General features: G+C 48.5%; 4 non-coding genes across 4 annotated transcripts; 2 read left to right on the top strand and 2 right to left on the bottom strand.

Annotated features, from left to right (window-relative positions):
* The first annotated feature begins 1,126 nt into the window (after positions 1 to 1,126).
* TRNAC-GCA lies at positions 1,127 to 1,198 on the top strand. The gene has a single exon. It is a non-coding gene; the product is annotated as a tRNA-Cys (tRNA).
* Positions 1,199 to 6,026: 4,828 nt separating this feature from the next.
* Positions 6,027 to 6,098, top strand: TRNAA-UGC. Its single transcript has one exon. It is a non-coding gene; the product is annotated as a tRNA-Ala (tRNA).
* A 4,460-nt stretch (positions 6,099 to 10,558) lies between these two features.
* TRNAG-UCC lies at positions 10,559 to 10,630 on the bottom strand. Its single transcript has one exon. It is a non-coding gene; the product is annotated as a tRNA-Gly (tRNA).
* Positions 10,631 to 15,270: 4,640 nt separating this feature from the next.
* On the bottom strand, positions 15,271 to 15,344 carry TRNAT-UGU. The gene has a single exon. It is a non-coding gene; the product is annotated as a tRNA-Thr (tRNA).
* Positions 15,345 to 19,447: the final 4,103 nt, after the last annotated feature.

Raw genomic sequence — 19,447 nt, forward strand, 5'->3', positions numbered from 1 at the left:
TCATATCCCCAGTACATCAGTGATTGTGATAGCAGGGGGCAGGTTTTCTCTGGGGCACTGAGCTTTGCCAGGGGGTTGATGGCTCCTTTCTTTCCTCACCCTGGAGTAAACTCGCATTTTATTCCATCCTTGATGTTTCAAGGAATAACAACAGATGATCAAAGAAAGAGGTGGACAGGGTAGGTCTCAGGGGAGGGGCAGAGAGGTGTGGGCGGTGGACAGGGGAGGGGGCAGAGGGGGGGGCAGCAGGCAGACCTTGGGGTAGGGGGTGGAGAGGCGCGAGGAGGCCTTGCGGGAGGAGAGGAGCGAGCGACCAGCAGGCCTCAGCCAAAGAGCAGGGGTGGGAAGTGGCCAAATGGGAGTGAGGGTGGAGCACAGGGGGGGCCTCGGCGGGAGGAGAACGAGGGGAGGGGGGGACAGCACCACGGTCTGGGAAGGGGCCTCCCACAGGATTCAGGGGGCCTGGGGCAAAACAATTTCAGGGGCCCCTTCCATAAAAAAAAGTTGCAATACTCTAGAATCCTGTATTCTCCTGGGGGCCCTGCAGGGCCTGGGGCAAATTGCCCCCCCTGCCCCCTCTCTGGGCGGCCCTGCCCTCAGCCTCTCCTCGTAAGTCCCCTGCCCCCTAGACTCTCTCCAATTTGTTTCTGTAGTGTGTGTGTGTATGTGGGGAACTGGACGCAATGCTCCAGATGTGGCCTCAGCAGTGCTGACTAGAGGGGAATAATCACTTCCCTTGATCTGCTGGCAACGCTCCTACTAATCCAGCCCAATATGACCAGTTACCCATATTGAATGCAGACACTGCAATATCTGATACATTGGTGCCTGTCCAGTCAGGAGGTTATTTCCCACCTATTCATAAATAATGAAGCTGCTCTAAGCGGAGGGGAGAGAGCTGTCCCGTCCGTGCAGTTAACCCATCTCCCCGAGAGGTGGTAGCTATGTCAGTGGGGGGAAGCTATGTTGGTGTGTGTGCAAGCTGTGGTGTCTACATGTGTATATAAAGTTTAATCAAACCCCATTTTTAAAACCCCTGTGGTCTGGGAACAGGAAAGGAGCTCTCTGAGGCAGAGCCCGTCCTTCAAAATCCTTAAGATCACGGACTTGCCTATGCAAATGTCATGGGGGTATAGCTCAGTGGTAGAGTGTTTGACTGCAAATCAAGTGGTCCTTGGTTCAAATTCAAGTGTGCCCTTACAAGCCTGTTTCTTCAATAAAAATAATTCCATTTCTAGTATGCTCAGGAGCTCTACTATATTCCTGAAATGAATGGACACACTTACTGTTTTCCTGTGCAAATGCATAAACACCTAGCAAACGTCCCCCAGCAGAAATCACTTTCAATCCTCTAAGTGTCTTGGTTTGTTTTCATCAATGAAACAAAGACACATGAAGACACATGTGCAGGTCCTTGGCCTCCATGGGCTACAATGTGCAGAAGAACAAGAACCACATCCACGTGAGAGGCATGGACTAGTCTGTATTACATTTGGTAAGTAAGTTGCCATTGGGACTGAAAACTCTACCGGGGGTGGACAGGAACCTGTTACAAAACTTAAATAACCAAGATTTACCAAACTCCCTGTTACACATTCAATCCTCTCTTTGTGCACACGGCATCAATTGGGGCTCTAATAAATGGCAGCCTTCCTTTAACACAGATCGTTGTTCCTTGTGACTTTCAGATACATTCAAATGGCAGCTGTTCAGAGGTCATGTGCTGCTAGTTCATGAGCAGCAGCAGAGTCTCTGTACGTTACCAACCGTAGAGCTGGGTGTGTCTGCATCCAAGTAACTGCAGAGTCAGTGTAGCACCAGACAGTTAATTGCACAGTCTCACTTTCTGGTCTCATTGATCATTTGGGTAGAAACAGCAACGGTTTGGTGGGTTTTGTTTTTTTTCCCCTTCGTTTTCTCCTAAGGAATGTGTGATCTTGAGCATGTTAGTTTAAGTTCCCTGTGGGTCAGGAAAATTCCATCTCCTTGAAATAGCTGGGGAAGTGACCTGTTTGTATAACCTAGAATAAAGGAGCTTTTGTAAAGCAGTTTCATCTTTAAATATGCAGGATAAAAATAGTAAACAGTAAATTCCACAGCCAGACACCAGGCCAGGATCAATGGATGGGGCCAGGTTCAATTAATTACAGAAGAAACAAACTCTTGGGAAGTAGATGTAATTTGTCCCCAAACCTTTCCTTGTTCTCATATGCTATCACGGATTCTCTTCTAGAGGGCAGAGTTAAGGTTATCTGGGCATGTACCCTCACTCTGTATTCCCTGTTTTTCCAGAGTTTGAGTTTTACTGAACTCGATGTTCTGGAAGGTAAGAGATATTCACAGTCAAAGTTAACTCTCTTTTAACAAAGGTTTTGTTAGTGGCAAATAATGAGACTAATCCCTCACTGCGGTAATTCCACTGACTTCAGCGTACTCTTTCCCCATTTCTAGTTCCAAAAAAATAAGCAAATTAAAACAACCTTGAGACTTAAATGCTGTGAGAAAATGGAAATTTTAGTAGCTCAAATAATTCAGTTTCTTCTGTGTCTTGTGCGTGTGTAAATGGCACAACACATTAATTTATAAGCACATCTTTCTTAACTTCTTTAAATATTCTGTAGTACATTGACTAGATCAAGTGGGTTGTTCAATGCAGTGAGGTTTTCATGCATTGCCCAAAACATATTTTTCTTAGTATGTAAATTTACACAACTCATTGAACACAAAATTGTGTATTTCATGCTGTGAACTGTGTTGCTGGCACAAATTAATAGCTTTATTTTTTCTCTCTCTCTGTGAGGCACAACAAAATAATTTAGTGATGCTGAAAACGTTCCCTTCTCCTCCAGAACTGCCTTGGAATCACCTTCCCTTTGTAGATTAATCTGCCCCTGAGTCTCTACGAGGGAAATATAGTTTCTATGAAAAAAACACAATTTTTTAATTAAAGGGACTGAGACAGAACAGCCACATGATGGTGACACATCAGGAATGCAAACCAAGAAGTTCCTGGTTTGCACATTGATGATGACAAGGGATTGAACTTGACTCCCCTCTTTACTGCAGCCTAGACCTTGTGTCTGTGTTTAGGTGGTTTTCACCTAAATGTTCAAGCAGCTCACAGTAATGTCCCGTGCTCCCCAAGTCCCACTGACAGCTGAGCTCTTCCTGCCCACTGAGCCCAGCACAGTCAGTGGGTGGGGGGTGAGTTTGTACCCAAATAACTGACAGAGCCAAGCAAGGAGCAAAGAAATGTTTGCTTCGGTCACTAGGTCTGTGTTTCTATTGCTCGTTTGCTCTCTCCCCTTCCCTGATAAGGAGCAACGGTAAGAGAGGAAGAGGTTAAAACATGTGCTAGGTGGTGGCTGGGTTTGGATGACAAATTTAAAACCATCTCAGCGCCATCAGATTCTCACCTTTCACTCACACTTCATTAATAACAGTTTCCCTGAACTACTTTGCTGTGATTATTTCAATGGCTCCTACACCGATACCTGCTGTCCCTTCTGGCTGGTTAATTGCACTATTTGGAACCTGCTCCTAAAATTTCACCCTTCCTGGGAGCAAGATTGAGAACTGCCCAAGGAAACCCCATTGGGTTTCAAGGGCAGCCCAGGCAGGGTGGCAAGGGGACAGCCCAGGGGTCTCAGAGCTTCTTCTTCCTCACAGAGAGAAGGTTAAGGGGGGGCCACTAGTTATGACTCCTGGGTTCTAGTCCTGGCTGTGGGAGGAAAGGGGTGTTTAGTGGATTAGAGTTGAGGGCTTAGGAATCAAAGAGGAAACATCTCCCTTTTTCAGCTTCAATGCACATTGAACAAGAACATGGCTTCTCATCTCTTAGGTTTCAGAGGAGCAGCCATGTTAGTCTGTATCCTCAAAAAGAACAGGAGTACGTGTGGCACCATAGAGACTAACACGTTTCTTAGGTTCTGTTGCCATCATGTGGCCATTTCATTTCACTTCTTATTGTTAAAAGGTTTGGGTACTTTTCACAGAAACATCATTTCCTTGGGAGAGACGGAAAAGTGGAAGCTGCATTGATTTAATCCTCTGAAAAATAGATAAGGATTAAATATTCCCCAGACAGCTCAGTCCCAACCGTCCTCCCTCACTGCTGCCAGTGAAGCTCAGTTCTGTCCCACGGCCTCAAGAACTGCTGGGTGCAAGTCCTGGGCCTGATGTGAAGTAAATGTAGGGGTGACTCTGCCTGCCTAGACTGTTCTGTAGACAAATTCAGACACACACCATGTCTGGTGAAGGAGAGACAGATGTGTTGTTTGATTGTTTTTCTCATTTTAAATTTACTTGATCATTTTGATGGAAAAATATTTGTACGAGACCATGAAAAAAGGAAGAAACCATGAAAATACCCATGGGAGAAAGGGGGTTTCTGAGGCCAGGGTAGATATGGAGATTTTTATGAAAGGGGGAGAGACCAAAGTAGGGCCTTTAGCTGGAGCAAAGGGGTTTTTTTTTTGTGCAGTTTCATTTTAACCAGCCTCACATCCTGTAGTCCCTACTTCCCCACCCCACCAACATCTGACCTAGCGCCTCCCCACTGGCAAAGCCACCTCTGACTCCTGAGACAGCCCCACTGGACTGGCCCTCCAGAGCCCCCAGCACTCCCTCTCCTAGCTGGATCCCCTGGCAGCCAGAGCTCTGCGCAGAACTGCTGTGGTTTCTCCCTTGGGTCTCTGGTCAAGGACGGCTACCGGCTACTCCTGAGAATGCAGCTGAGAAATGATTCACCCTTCTCTAGATTCTCGCCTGTGGGCTCTGAGAAGCAGGATGGGGCCTGTATGATAAAGTCCATGTAACATTCCCCTCTCATCCCAGCCCTGGTATGTCACCAGTAGCTGCTGTCCCTGGGTAGCAGCCAAGGATGTTTCCCACCATTCAGGAGACCCCAGCCTGGGACTAAAGTCAGCTTCAGGCTTCTCCTCTCTCCCTTCCTGGAATCAAGTTCATGGTTTTGCCAAGAGTTAAAGCAGCCCGAACCCCCAGAGTCTGGATCAATGTCACAAGTTCCCAGTGTCTCCATGGAAGAGAATTTGTTACATCCCAGATGAGTGGGGTTAAATCAGTTCTCAGCCTGAGTCCTTTGCTCTTAATTCCGAGGAAATTGTCCCATCATGGGGCCATTTCCCACCTCTCTTTCCTAGGGAAGCACAATTTTCCTTGCACAGACACAGGAACAGCAAGATCTTTCTCTGTCCCTTGTGCAAAGCAGGGGGCCAAATTCCATGGAAACAATGGACAAGCAGGGGGCCCTGGGCACATCCAGCCCTGGCTGTGAGATGTTCCCTCCCCTCTTTCTTTATGCCCCTGTTGTTATTTCATGGATTGTCTGGGATGGGGGAAAAGCTGAGTTCACTCCAGGTGGAGGGGGAAAGAACCGTGAAAGTCTCAGGACCCAACCCCCGCTACCAGGATCACCGAGGTGCTGGGAATCTGCATGGGAAAGGGACAGTGTGCATTGTCAAGGTGGGGAATGAATAACAATCTACAACTAGATCCACCTCATTAACCACTGACACAGGCTAATCCTGCTGCAGATAGAAGGGAAACTGGGAGTGATTCTTTGCTGTTCAGCCATGGAAACAGTGACCCAACTGCACCGCAGTGAATGTGCTGGGGAAAGCTGGACTTCACAGGCAGGTGGAAAGAGCAGATCCTAGAAACACCTGGAGCTCCCCACAGCATTTCTGCCACCAGGGTCAGGTGTTGAGCGACTCACAGTGCCCCCCCCGACACATTACCTTCCAGCAGGGGGTGGCAGCACCCCCACCCAATGCTGGGGAGAGGGCTGAGTGTATCTCTGCACCCTGAGTCCAGGGCACCCACTCTCTCTGCCCCACACATCGAATCTGGCCCTGCTGCAAAGTGACCTCTAAGAACCAGCAGCCTCCAGGACAGCAGGTTTGGCCTCAGAGCAGGGAATGTGTCCCCCATGATGCTTTTAGGCCACTAGGTGCTCTGGAAACAGGAGGGCTCTGAGTATAACCAATAGCATACATTACCCTCCTGGGGATGTAGCTCAGTGGTAGAGCACATGCTTTGCATGTATGAGGTCCTGGGTTCAATCCCCAGCATCTCCAAGTTCTTTTCACCCTGCTGCTTTGCTCATGACCAGAGGGGATGTGGCCCAAAAGTCTCCCTGCAGGAATTTCAATCCTGCTCAGTGAGGGGCAAGTGCCAATTGCTTGGAAGTTCTGGGGGGGTTTCTGCTCCCAAGTCTCCTCTGTACATTTAAGATTCCCACCAGCTGTGCTGCTTGGGACAAGGATAGATGAGAAGGGTGAATCCTCCAGCACTGGAAAGGAAGTTCCCATCGGCAAAGACTAGACTTATTTTTTGTCTGGGCCCAATCTTTTCACCTGGTATAGCCCTTGTTCCAGCTCAGGTGGTAGCTGGGGGATGTCTCATGACTGCAGCCATGTTTGTTCAGTTCCACCCCCTTATACAGCTTTGGTACAAGGCAGGAATTTTTTGTCTCTCTCCTGAGGAAGAGCCCCAGGTTTAAGGTGGATTCCTGTACCAGGTGACATGGTCACATGTCCTGTGAGACCCCCAAGCCTTCATTCTTCCTGGCCTGACTCACAGATGGAGCACGACAGAGCCATCTCCAGTCTATTGTCCTGGTTAATGGGAGCCATCAAGAGTCCAAACCACTATTAATGGCCCACACTTTGCATCATTACAACAGGACCTCAGAGTTATAGTTCATATTTCTAGTTTCAGATACAGGAATGATCAGTTCATACAAATAGGATGAACACACTCAGTAGATGATAAGCTTTGTAATGATACCTTACAAGAGACCTTTTGCATGAAGCATAGTCCAGTCACTTTATATTCACGCTCATTAGCATATTTTCATAAAACCCTATGGAGTGCAACGTCACAGCAGGGAAAGGGTTTTACTGCAGCACCTGGGAGCAGTTGAGTTTCATGTTCAGGCTGTGGTATGAGTTCCTCCAGGTTTCTCGTAAGCACACAGGGACCTTCGAGGGTGCTCTCGATACAGGAATGGCCCTTACATGATAAAGTGATGGGGATTGCATTTTCCTTTTTTATTTCTGTATTTCCAATGACATTTCTGTTTGTGATTTCGTTTTGCTTTGTATAACTGTGTTTTCTCCTGGATTTGATATTTAATGAAAAAAAGAATAAGGCCTCAGGGCGTTGGATGGAGGATCATGCTGGGGCTAGGACTGCTAAGAGAGCGAGAGTAGCAGGTTTTCTGTATAGTTTCCTGCCCTCATTTTCATGACCAGTTTCTCTTCTGCACAAAATTTGCCTCTTTTCAAATGTGAGCCTGGCTAGCTCAGACTTTTAATCTGAGGGTCAAGGGTTCAAGTCCCTGGTGAGGTAAAGAAACACTTTCCCCCTGTGATATCCCCAAAAAGGTTTTAAAGGAATCTCCTGGACTTCAGCTTCGCCTTTTCAGGACATGGCCTTTCCTAGGAAGGGCCCTTTACTGCCTGGGACTGAAGGTGCTACTGCCTCACCTGTCCACTGGCCTCACAGTCTGGCGGAAGACAGGCCTCTAGGCCTGCAGCAAAGTCCGTGCGCTGACTTTTTGAGCAAATGCAGGGCTGGCCAGACAGGCATGTTCCCACTGAGTCCTCCCTGCCAGAAAAAATTGTCCCCACAGACAGGGGTGGCTCCAGGCCCCAGCACACCAAGCGCGTGCTTGGGACAGCAAGCCGCGGGGGGTGCTCTGCCGGTCGCTGCGAGGGTGGCAGGCAGGCTGCTTTCGGTGGCATGCCTGTGAAGGGTCCGCTGGTCCTGCGACTTCGGCGGACCTCCCGCAGGCAAGCTGCCAAAGGCAACCTGCCTGCCATGCTTGGGGCGGCAAAATGCCTAGAGCCGCCCCTGCCCATGGAGTCCTCCCTGCTGGAAGTCTACAGTAATCAACACGTGCTCTGCTGGTCCCATGGTGTAAGGGCAGCACTCAGGACTTTGAATCCTGCAATCTGAGTTGAAGTCTCAGTGGAATCTGAGAACAATTCCTGTGCCACAAACCCTGCTGGGTCGTCCAAGGCTCTGTCTTGCTTTCTCAAAGGCCATGAAAGCCACTACAAAAGGTTTTTTTCTCCTGCTGATAATAGCTCACCTTAACTGATCACTCTCGTTATAGTGTGTATGGCAACACCCAATTTTTCATGTTCTATGTGTGTATATATATATATATCTTCTATGTGTGTATATCTATATATGCACTGCATGCATCCAATGAAGTTGGTTTTAGACCAGGAAAGCTTATGCTCAAATGAATGTGTTAGTTTCTAAGGTGCCACAAGTACTCCTTGTTCTTTTTGCAGATAAATGAATGGAGGTTAAGTCCATGAATGGCTATTAGCCAGGATGGGTAAGGAATGGTGCCCCTAGCCTCTGTTTGTCAGAGGGTGGAGATGGATGGCAGGAGAGAGATGACTTGATCATTACCTGTTAGGTTCACTCCGTATGGGGCACCTGGCATTGGCCGCTGTTGGCAGATAGGATGCGGGGTTGGATGGACTTTTGGTCTGACCCAGTATGGCCATTCTTACGTTCTTATGAAAGAAGGGGCAGAGCCTTGCAATAGAGTTTCTGTAGTTTAGTGGTTATCACGTTTACCTAATGCACAAAAGGTCCCTGGTTCAAAGCCAGGCAGAAACATGCTGGCTTACTTTTCCCAGCTCCTCCTGGCCTGTCCCTGCTGTTGTAGGAGCAGCAGTGATTTCTATGCTCAAAAGGTCTGTTATACTTCCCCTGCTCCCACTTTTGTCTCCTCTCCCTCTCTGAATGGCTGTGAAGTGGTTTTCCCCCTCCTGTTCCCTCCTGGATTGCTCGTGGGATGAATGTTCTGGTTGAAGAGCAGAAAAGCTCCCAGGTAGACAAGGTGTCTGGGATGCTAATTAGGCAGCACTCACACACCCAGAGCATGGACACTGCCCAAGGTGGAGTGTGACCAGCCAGATGCAGCCAAGTCATCTCTAGTCGCAGGCCATGAGGAGCAGGCCCTTAAAAGGGGAAGGGGCCCTGTGCTCAGGGGAGCACTCACAAGCTTGTACCTCCAGTGAATGCCCTTTGCCCGGACCGCCTGGCCAGTGGTTCTCTGCGTTGTATTTCATTGTGCCTCAGGGAGACTTACCTTCATCGCTCCATCCATAGCTGCGCTGTGGGACACTTACCTTGCAGAATCCTGACATCTCCAGTGCCGTGCCAGTTCTCGGAGTGTGACCCCCCCGCCCCGCTTATTTTGAGCTTAGCTGTCATTATAACAAACATGCTGCTTTCTGCCAAACTCTGGTGGGTCATTAGTCCTCCTTATGCTTACTAGCTGGCCCAGTTTTGGGTAACACCTGCGATAACCTCAACCCCTGCATGGCAGAGGGTGGTGAAATGAGCTAAGGAAAAAGCCTTGGCATCAGCAGGGGAAAGCTAGAGGATCTGGGCCAGGCACCTTTTGAAGCCTTGTGGCTTGGCTTCCTCTGCCCTTGGAGGTTGGTCTACAGTGGCCGACTCTTCCTGCTGGCCTCCATTGCGTCAGTTGCCAAAGGAGGAAGTGAGGCAGGAATGGGGAAAAAGAGGAAAGTCGAGCTGAAGAAGGCAGGGCAGAAGCTAAGCACCTCAGTGCGGCTAAGTGGGGTTAGTAGAGTGTCACCATTCATTCTGCAAAGCCTGGGGAGGTGCGGTTGGCTACTGGGAGGTAGAATACTGTGCCTGCCACTTGGCTTCCCAGGGATGGCTACTTGCAGCCCAGGAGAAGAAGGACAGTTCTGGGTGAAAGGAAGACAAGCAAAGCTCTGGGAGGAAATTTGGGTGTGGGGTGCGGGCGCTGCGCTGGGGGAGGGGGCCCCACAGGGCCCCTTACCCCGGCCAGTGCAGCTCCCAAAGTACACACAACGCTGCATCAGCAGATCCTAGGTGGGCCATGCCTGGGGGTCTCCATGTGCCGCTGCCTGCAGGCGCTGCCCCCAGAGCTCCCAGTGGCTGCAGTTCCTGGCCAATGGGCACTGTGGAGTTGGTACTTGGGGCAGGGGCAATCAATGGAGACACTCCCCCCGGCCCAGGGATGCTGGGACATGTTGGCCACTTCTGGGAGCGGCACGGAGGGATGGAGGCAGAGTGGGCAGGGAGCCACCTCAGTGCTGCTGGCACATCTCTGCACACCCATTGGGGGAGGGGAGCAGAGGGCCTCCATGTGCTGCCTGGGGTAGGGACAGTGCACAGAGCTGCCTCCCCTCCTGGGTCTATTACAGGAGTGGGTGGGTGGGGTCTTTTGGCCTGCAAGGTGCAGCAGGTCGGACTAGATGATCACATTGGTCCCTTCTGACCTTAAAGGCTCTGAGTCTAAAAGGGAGAGGGAAGTAAAGGAAGTTTTTTAAAAAAATAAACCAAACATTGTAATCCCAGGATAACTCCAACAGCTCATTGTATAGTCCCACCCCTTTCTTCCTCCATTCTGTGTTGAATGAGCTGCAGGCCATTGATTCTCTCATTCCATTGATAAACTGATACAACGTGACTGAAATTAAACCAGTTCCCAGGGGAGAAAATGTCACATCTCTGCATTGGCTGGGAATCGAACCCAGATCAACTGCTTGGAAGGCAGCTATGCTCACCACTATACCACCAATGCATCTGGCAAAAATGTCACTTATGCTTGCCCAATGAGGCTAGATCAGCATTGAGGAGATTTTCTGCCTGTTAAAATGTATTGGATTCTTATCACTAAAAAAACCCCACCTCCATCTTCACTGGGGTTTGAACCAACAACCTTTCAATTAGCCACCAAAGTTGTTAATCACAGGGTATGTCTACACTATGGGATTATTCTGATTTTACAGAAACCAGTTTTTGGAAATAGATTGTATAAGGTCGAGTGCACGTGGACACACTAAGCACATTAATTCAGCGCTGTGCGCCCATGTACCAAGGCTAGTGTCGATTTCCAGAGCGTTGCACTGTGAGTAGCTATCCCATAGCTATCCCATAGTTCCCGCAGTCTCTCCCGCCCATTGGAATTCTGGGTTGAGATCCCAATGCATGCTGGGGCAAAAACAGTGTAGTGGGTGATTCTGGGTAAATGTCATCACTCAATCCTCCCTCCGTGAAACAACGGCAGACAATCATTTTGCGCCCTTTTCCCTGGATTGCCTGGGCTGACACCATAGCACGGCAACCATGGAGCCTGTTCGGCCTTTTTTCACTGTCACCGTATGTCTACTGGATGGTGCTGACAGACGCAGTACTGCAGCGCTACACAGCAGCATTCCTTTACCTTTTGCAAGTTAGCAAAGATGGTTACCACCCATACCATCCCATCTGCTGCTTTGCAACTTGACAATGACAGTTGCCAGTTATACTGTACAGTTTGCTGCTGTCATGGGTGCTCCTGGCTGGCCTCAGTGAGATTGACCGGGAGCACATGGACAAAAATGGGAATGACTCCCCAGATCATTCCCTTCCTTAAGTTTTGTCTAAAGGGAGAGTAAGTCCTGTCTGGACTATCGGGCAAGCCTACTAAAGAACCAGAGAGGCAAACGGCTGTTCCAGGTCAGAGCCCCAGACATCCCACAGAAATGATGGGCTGTATGCCATTCTAAGAGGTGCCCCTGAAACAACCCCACCCGTTGCTTCCCTTCTCCCCCACCTCTCCTGGGCTACCGTGGCAGTTATCCCCCCATTTGTGTGATGAAGTAATAAAGAATACGTGCATTTGAAACAACACTGACTTTATTGCCTCTGCAAGTAGAGATCAAAGGAGGGAAGGGAGGGCAGCCTCCAGCTGCGATGATATTCCAGGCAGGACTGAATCTCCATTAGACAAAGCTTAAAGAAGAGAATGACCTGGGAGTCATTCCCATTTTTGCCCAGGCACCCCTGGCCGACCTCACTAAGGCCAACCAGGAGCACTCACGGGACGACGATGACGGATATCAGTCCTACTGTACCGTCTGCCATCCGCAAGGGAAGAGAAGGTAGTGGAGATGCCCCTCCCAGGGAGTTGAGGAGAGGGAGAAGCCATTTTGAGGGGAGGCTGGAGCCAGCCAGGGAAAGGCCAAACAGGCTTTGAGGGGAGCTGGTGAGTCCCAGGCCTGCAAGCAGGGTTCCCCCTGAGAACTGGCCTCTAGGGACCTGACATTATTATTATTATTTGTCAGGAAGAGAAGGAAAGGGGATGCTGCTGTGTAGCTCTGCAGCACTGCATCTTCTAGCAGCATCCAGTAGACATACGGTGACATTGAAAAAAAGACGAGAAATTATTTTTCCCCTTTGCTTTCACAGAGGTGGGTGGGTGGGAGGGGCAATGACATATACCCTGAACCACCTGCGACAATGTTTGTGACCCTTCAGGCTTTGGGAACTCAGCCAAGAATTCAAATGGTTTTCGGAGAGTGCGGGAACTGTTGGATAGCTACAGTCATCAGTCGTCCCTCCCTCCGTGAGCGTCCATTTAATTCTTTGGCTTTCTGGTACGCTTGTCTCAGCTCCTTAAGTTTCAGCACTGTGTCGAGTCCCTGTTGTGGCCTCTGTCCATCATAGCCTGGGAGATTTTTTTCAAATGTTTTGGCATTTTGTCTTTTGGAACAAAGTTCTGATAGAACAGATTTATCTCCCCATACAGAGATCAGCTGCAGTATCTCCCGTACGGTCCATGCTGGAGCTCTCTTTTGATTCTGGGACTGCATGGTCACCTGTGCTGATCGGCGCTCCACGCTGGGCAAACAGGAAATGAAATTCAAAAGTTCGCGGGGCTTTTCCTGTCTACCGGGCCAGTGCATCCGAGTTCAGATTGCTGTCCAGAGCGGTCACAATGGTGCACTGTGGGATGGCACCCGGAGGCCAATACCATCGAATTGCGGCCACTCTAACCTTAATCCGACATGGCAATACCGATTTCAGCGCTACTCCCCTCGTCGGGGAGGAGTACAGATACCGGTATTAAGAGCCCTTTATATCGATATAAAGGGCTTCGTTGTGTGGACGGGTGCAGGGTTAATGCGATTTAACGCTGCTAAATTCGATATAAACTCGTAGTGTTGACCAGGCCAGAGAGAGCAGCAGGTTTCGACTATTGTTTCCCTCTTGTTTTCTTGACTAGTTTCTCTTCTGCACCAACTTGCTCTTTTGCTTTGTGAGCCTGGCTAGCTCAGTTAGCAGAAAATCAGATTTTTAATCTGAAGGTTCAAGTCCCTGGTCAGGTGATAAACTACTCACAAAGATCTTAACCTGTCTTTCTGGAGTCCTCTTTGAGGTTACTTTTTCTCTTCAGGATTTTCCCTTTCCTCAGAAGGGCCTTTTTGTGTGGGGGTTTGAAGGGGCAGCTTCCTGACAGCCCCTCTGTCCTTGCAGCCTGGAGGAATAAAGTCCTCTGGGCATAGAGCATGTTCCTTCCCTGCACACACACACATACAAACACACAGAATATCCCTAAGGAATTAGAATCACCTGCTGCCTTCCCCTGTCCTGCTGGATCCCCAAATGAAGATGCTTTTCAGCCCAACCCATGTCCTCTCTTTTCCCAATGCCCCTCAATCCCAACCCTCAGTCCCTCCTGTGCTCACTGCTCCTCACTCCCACCCAGAGCCTGCTCCTCTTCACCCTTCTCCTCCGTCCCAACCCACAGCCCCCTCCTATTCCCAGTGCCCCTCAGTCCCAACCCACAGGCCCCCCTCCTCACGCTGCTCCTCAATCCCAACCCACAGCTCCCTCCTTCCCTCCAGCAGCAGGTGCTTCAGACCCCCTCAGGAAGATTTTCTTGCAAGGTTTCGTGTATGAGGCTGCATGTGGATTTTACAGTATGTTGGAAGTAGGTTGGGTTGCTTGCCGAAATGATCACTTGTGGCTGGAGTTGGATTCCCAGTCTCCATGTTATAGGGGCAGGAGAAATAAAGGGTTGTTATCCTTGTTGTGTGAAACGAGGGCAGCACAACTGTGCTTGGCAGACCCCGATTGAGGGACTCACCCTCAATTCAATAGCACTTGTTAGGCAGGGGACGGGGTTCCAAAGCCAAGTGGGTCAGGGTCTGGGTCCCAATACTAAAATGTAGGTGTCAGACCAACGTTAGGACAGGGTGGCAGTGGAGGGATGAGTGAGTCCGTAGACAACATAGTGAGTACGGTGCCTTCTTATTTTCCCCCTTTTCCACCCAGGATGGCAGGTGAACTGTACAGAGGCACCTCTGGGCTTGCACTGACTAAGGACAACAGCTGTGAGTGGGCTGCAGAGCGGGGATGGCTCATGTTAAAGGACTTTTGGTTGCTGGACTTACAAACCATAGGGAGAAGGACACTGCCCAGCTTATTTGGGGGGTGGGTCTTTTCCTCGTGGTTTATGTTTATGTGTTGGGGCTGCTGACATGACTTCTGCTAACCCTGGGCTTACATTGCAGTGTAGACATACCCTGAGAGGGCATCTATACTGTGACAAAATCCCTGTGGCCCGGCTCGCCTGGATGATCTGATTTGGGCTCCTGGGGCTCAGACTGGAGCCTAGGCTCGGAGACCCTCACCCCTCGTGGGGTCTCGGAGGCTTGGCTCAAGCCCAAGTGTCTACACTGTAATTTTATAACCCTGCACCACAAGCCCCACAAGCCTGAATCAACTGACCCAGGGTTTGAGACTAGTGACTTGGGTGTGTTAATGGCAGTGTAGACATAATGCTAGGCGATGTCCACACTGCAATGAAACACCCATGGCTGTCCCATGCCAGTGCAGGCTCCCGGGGCTTGGGCCGTGGGGTGGTAAATTTGCACTGTAGACATCTCAGCTCAAGCTCAATATCGGGCTCTGGGAGCCCTCAAGGTTGGGAGGGAGTTTAGCAAGCGAAAAAGGTAAATTGGCAGTGGAGTATTACCCTGGACTCGACGGCATTTCTCCATTGGTCTGTCTGCTTCGGGGCAGGGACAATAACACGTGCTGCTGCTTTCGTTATTTCAAAGGGTGGTTTAGGATTTTCATTCTCACACACGGTGCACGAAGCAGGACTCAACCCTTGGTGTAAACTAAATGAGCTGCCCACAGATTCTGGCAGCCACAATGAGCCATTTAGCGTGAGAGCCCAGACCTGACCCTGTCCCAGAGGGAGGGGGTCATCTGTGATAGGCTGGAACACTGACCTATCAGCTCTTAACTCCCAAACTTTCAGTAAGTCTGTTATCAGTGCCTGTGAGTAAAGTTTAAACAGCCACCCTGGGCTGGAGCAAAGGCCCATCTAGCTCTGTGTTTCGTCCTCCAACACTAGCCAATGCCAGGTGCCCTAAGAGTTAATAAATAAGGCACCACTGGGAGTTGAACCCAGGATCCCCTGTTTACAAGACAGGTGCTTTAGCCGGCTAAGCCATGGTGCCTGCCTGTGGCTAAAACATAGTGTCTGGCCATACCTGACTCCCTGTCATCCCCACCGGGGCCTGACAAGCTTTGCTTGTGTTTGGATCCTGCAAAGCAGAGGATCAGGTGACGTTTTCCTTGCAAGCTGTGTGTGTGTGTGTGTGTGTTTGTGTGTGTGTGTGTGTGTGTGTGTGTGTGTGTGTGTGTTTGTGTGTGTGAATCTTTGGCCAGGTCTGCACTACAAAGTTACTTCAGCATCATTGTATTGCTCAGGTGTGTGAAAAACACACAACGCTCCCTCGGTTGGCAGCTTGTGGCTGGCGCACACACTGCAATGCCACGTCTGGAGACAAAACTGCCCTGTTTTGGTGACAAAATAAAACCACCTTGACGAGAGGCCTAGAGCTTTGTGCAGCAAACTTAAAGTGACAAATTGTCAGAGTAAATGCTGCTGGTCATTATATCACCATAACTGGCCTCCACCAGTTTCCCACCATGCCTGCCATGAACTCGCCTGCCCTGCATTTCTGCTACAGAGGCTGGGCCCCTCCCCTTTCATAGCTCCAGAAAGTTCTGACAGCTGAGCTGTTATCTAACCAGGATTAGGTTGATAGAACTGCATTGCCAGCCTAAGTAATGTAATTACCCAACCAGTGGGGCCCCTTGATGATCAAAATTCAAAAGGAGCGCTTAAAGATGATAAAGTCATTGCGGAGAAACTAAATGGATTCTTTGCCTCAGTCTTCACGGCTGAGGATGTTAGGGAGATTCCCAAACCTGAGCTGGCTTTTGTAGGTGACAAATCTGAGGAACTGTCACAGATTCAAGTGTCACTAGAGGAGGTTTTGGAATTAATTGATAAACTCAACATTAACAAGTCACCGGGACCAGATGGCATTCACCCAAGAGTTCTGAAAGAACTCAAATGTGAAGTTGCGGAACTATTAACTAAGGTTTGTAACCTGTCCTTTAAATCGGCTTCGGTACCCAATGACTGGAAGTTAGCTAATGTAATGCCAATATTTAAAAAGGGCTCTAGGGGTGATCCCGGCAATTACAGACCGGTAAGTCTAACGTCGGTACCGGGCAAATTAGTTGAAACAATAGTAAAGAATAAAATTGTCAGACACATAGAAAAACATAAACTCTTGAGCAATAGTCAACATGGTTTCTGTAAAGGGAAATCGTGTCTCACTAATCTATTGGAGTTCTTTGAAGGGGTCAACAAACATGTGGACAAGGGGGATCCAGTGGACATAGTGTACTTAGATTTCCAGAAAGCCTTTGACAAGGTCCCTCACCAAAGGCTCTTACGTAAATTAAGCTGTCATGGGATAAAAGGAAAGGTCCTTTCATGGATTGAGAACTGGTTAAAGGACAGAGAACAAAGGGTAGGAATTAATTGTAAATTCTCAGAATGGAGAGGGGTAACTAGTGGTGTTCCCCAAGGGTCAGTCCTAGGACCAATCCTATTCAATTTATTCATAAATGATCTGGAGAAAGGGGTAAACAGTGAGGTGGCAAAGTTTGGAGATGATACTAAACTACTCCAGATAGTTAAGACCAAAGCAGATTGTGAAGAACTTCAAAAAGATCTCACAAAACTAAGTGATTGGGCAACAAAATGGCAAATGAAATTTAATGTGGATAAATGTAAAGTAATGCACATTGGAAAAAATAACCCCAACTATACATACAACATGATGGGGGCTAATTTAGCTACAACGAGTCAGGAAAAAGATCTTGGAGTTATCGTGGATAGTTCTCTGAAGATGTCCACGCAGTGTGCAGAGGCGGTCAAAAAAGCAAACAGGATGTTAGGAATCATTAAAAAGTGGATAGAGAATAAGACTGAGAATATATTATTGCCCTTATATAAATCCATGGTACGCCCACATCTGGAATACTGTGTACAGATGTGGTCTCCTCACCTCAAAAAAGATATTCTAGCACTAGAAAAGGTTCAGAAAAGAGCAACTAAAATGATTAGGGGTTTAGAGAGGGTCCCATATGAGGAAAGATTAAAGAGGCTAGGACTCTTCAGTTTGGAAAAGAGAAGACTAAGGGGGGACATGATAGAGGTATATAAAATCATGAGTGATGTTGAGAAAGTGGATAAGGAAAAGTTATTTACTTATTCCCATAATACAAGAACCAAGGGTCACCAAATGAAATTAATAGGCAGCAGGTTTAAAACAAATAAAAGGAAGTTCTTCTTCACGCAGCGCACAGTCAACTTGTGGAACTCCTTACCAGAGGAGGTTGTGAAGGCTAGGACTATAACAATGTTTAAAAGGGGACTGGATAAATTCATGGTGGCTAAGTCCATAAATGGCTATTAGCCAGGATGGGTGAGAATGGTGTCCCTAGCCTCTGTTCGTCAGAGGATGGAGATGGATGGCAGGAGAGAGATCACTTGATCATTGCCTGTTAGGTTCACTCCCTCAGGGGCACCTGGCATTGGCCACTGTCGGTAGACAGATACTGGGCTAGATGGACCTTTGGTCTGACCCGGTACGGCCTTTCTTATGTTAATTTTGTAGTGTAGACGTGTCCAAAGAATCACACACACACCTTGGGAGCAAAACTTCACCTGCTCCTCTGCTTTACAGAATCCAAACACGAGCAACACTTGTCAGGGCCCAGTGGGGATTTGCAGAGAGTCAGGTGTGGACAAATACAGCACTTTAAGTAATAGCAGGTACCATGGCTTAGCTGGTTAAAACACTTGTTTTGTAAACAGGAGATCCTGGGTTCAACTTCCAGTGGTGCATAAGGAGTGGCTTTTGGGGCACCTGGTATTGGCTACTGTCAGAAGACAAGATTCAGAGCTAGATGGACCTATGGTTTAAATTACACTCACAGGCACTGATAAGAGAGTTACTGAAAGTTTGGGTGTTAAGACCTGACAGGTCAGTGGTCCACTCCCCTCAATGTGGTTTTACCATTTCCACTTGCTAAACTTCCTTCCAATCTCTATAAAATTACAGTGCAGACATATGGGCTTGAGCCCAACCTCTGAGGCCCCATGAGGGGTGAGGGTTTCTGAACCCAGGCTTCAGTGTGAACACAAATATCTGCACCACAGTTTTTAGCCCCTCAGCTTTAGCTCCATGAGCCCAAGTCAGATGACCCAGGCCAGCCCTGCTGCCATCTTTTTCCCAGGAGAGATGGACTCTAAGGGTACGTCTCCATTGCAGTGTAAGCCCAGGTGTGGCACGCTGTGCTCAAAGCAGCACCTGGAAGCCCCATATTCACCACTCTCATATAATGATGACATGGTTTGTACAAAGTCTGCCTGGTGAGGTATCATTTCAAAAGTCTTGATCTGTTGAACATTAATATCGGGTTGGATTGTGTGTGCTCGCATTGGTTGGGAAGTTATGAAGTTTTGCTCTGTGTGCATTACTGAAATATGAGGTTTCAAAATGCCCCCCACCAGCCTTTCAGGTGTGACAAGGGAGGAGCCAGACTTGCTGCTGGCCCATTGAAGGTATCCACACTCCCAAGGACTATCCCAGGAACTGTGTACAATGCAGACTTCTCCAAGATAGCACAGCGAAAATGGACATTGCTTGACTCACATCGTAGCAAAGGAGCTTCCTAGCAAGTCAGAAGAAACTATGAAAGAAGGGTAGAGACATCATGACTTGGCCTCTCTCCCCCACAACTCAACATCTGGAAACATACCTGGAGGACAAAGACTGGACTGAACTGACTCAGAAATCAGAAGAGATTAATATTAATACATTCAAACCAGTCTCCAAACAGACTAGTATTGGGTTCTCAGCGGAAAATTTTCAGTTTGGGGAATTTTGTTTTCTCATTCAGACTTTGCCAAGGGAAGCAGGGAGAAAATGTTTGAGTTGCCTCCTTCAGAACAGCTTGGCCTAGATACTAGCTCTGGTTCACTGCTCTGGCCTTGCTCGGGTTGAGGGTATTTTAATAATTTGGGGAGGTCCTGGGGTGTTTGGGGGAGATGATGAGGATGTTACCTTTTGAGATAAAAACTAAGAAATACAGTACTAGAGAATTTCTTTAAAAATCTGGGATTTAGACATTTTATTTAAAGCAAGGAGGGTCTGAGTTTCTGAGAAGGTTTTAGCTTGATCTGTCATTGTAC

Source organism: Mauremys mutica, unplaced genomic scaffold (genome assembly GCF_020497125.1).
Source record: "Mauremys mutica isolate MM-2020 ecotype Southern unplaced genomic scaffold, ASM2049712v1 Super-Scaffold_100270, whole genome shotgun sequence".
In the NCBI taxonomy this organism is placed as follows: Eukaryota; Metazoa; Chordata; order Testudines; family Geoemydidae; genus Mauremys; species Mauremys mutica.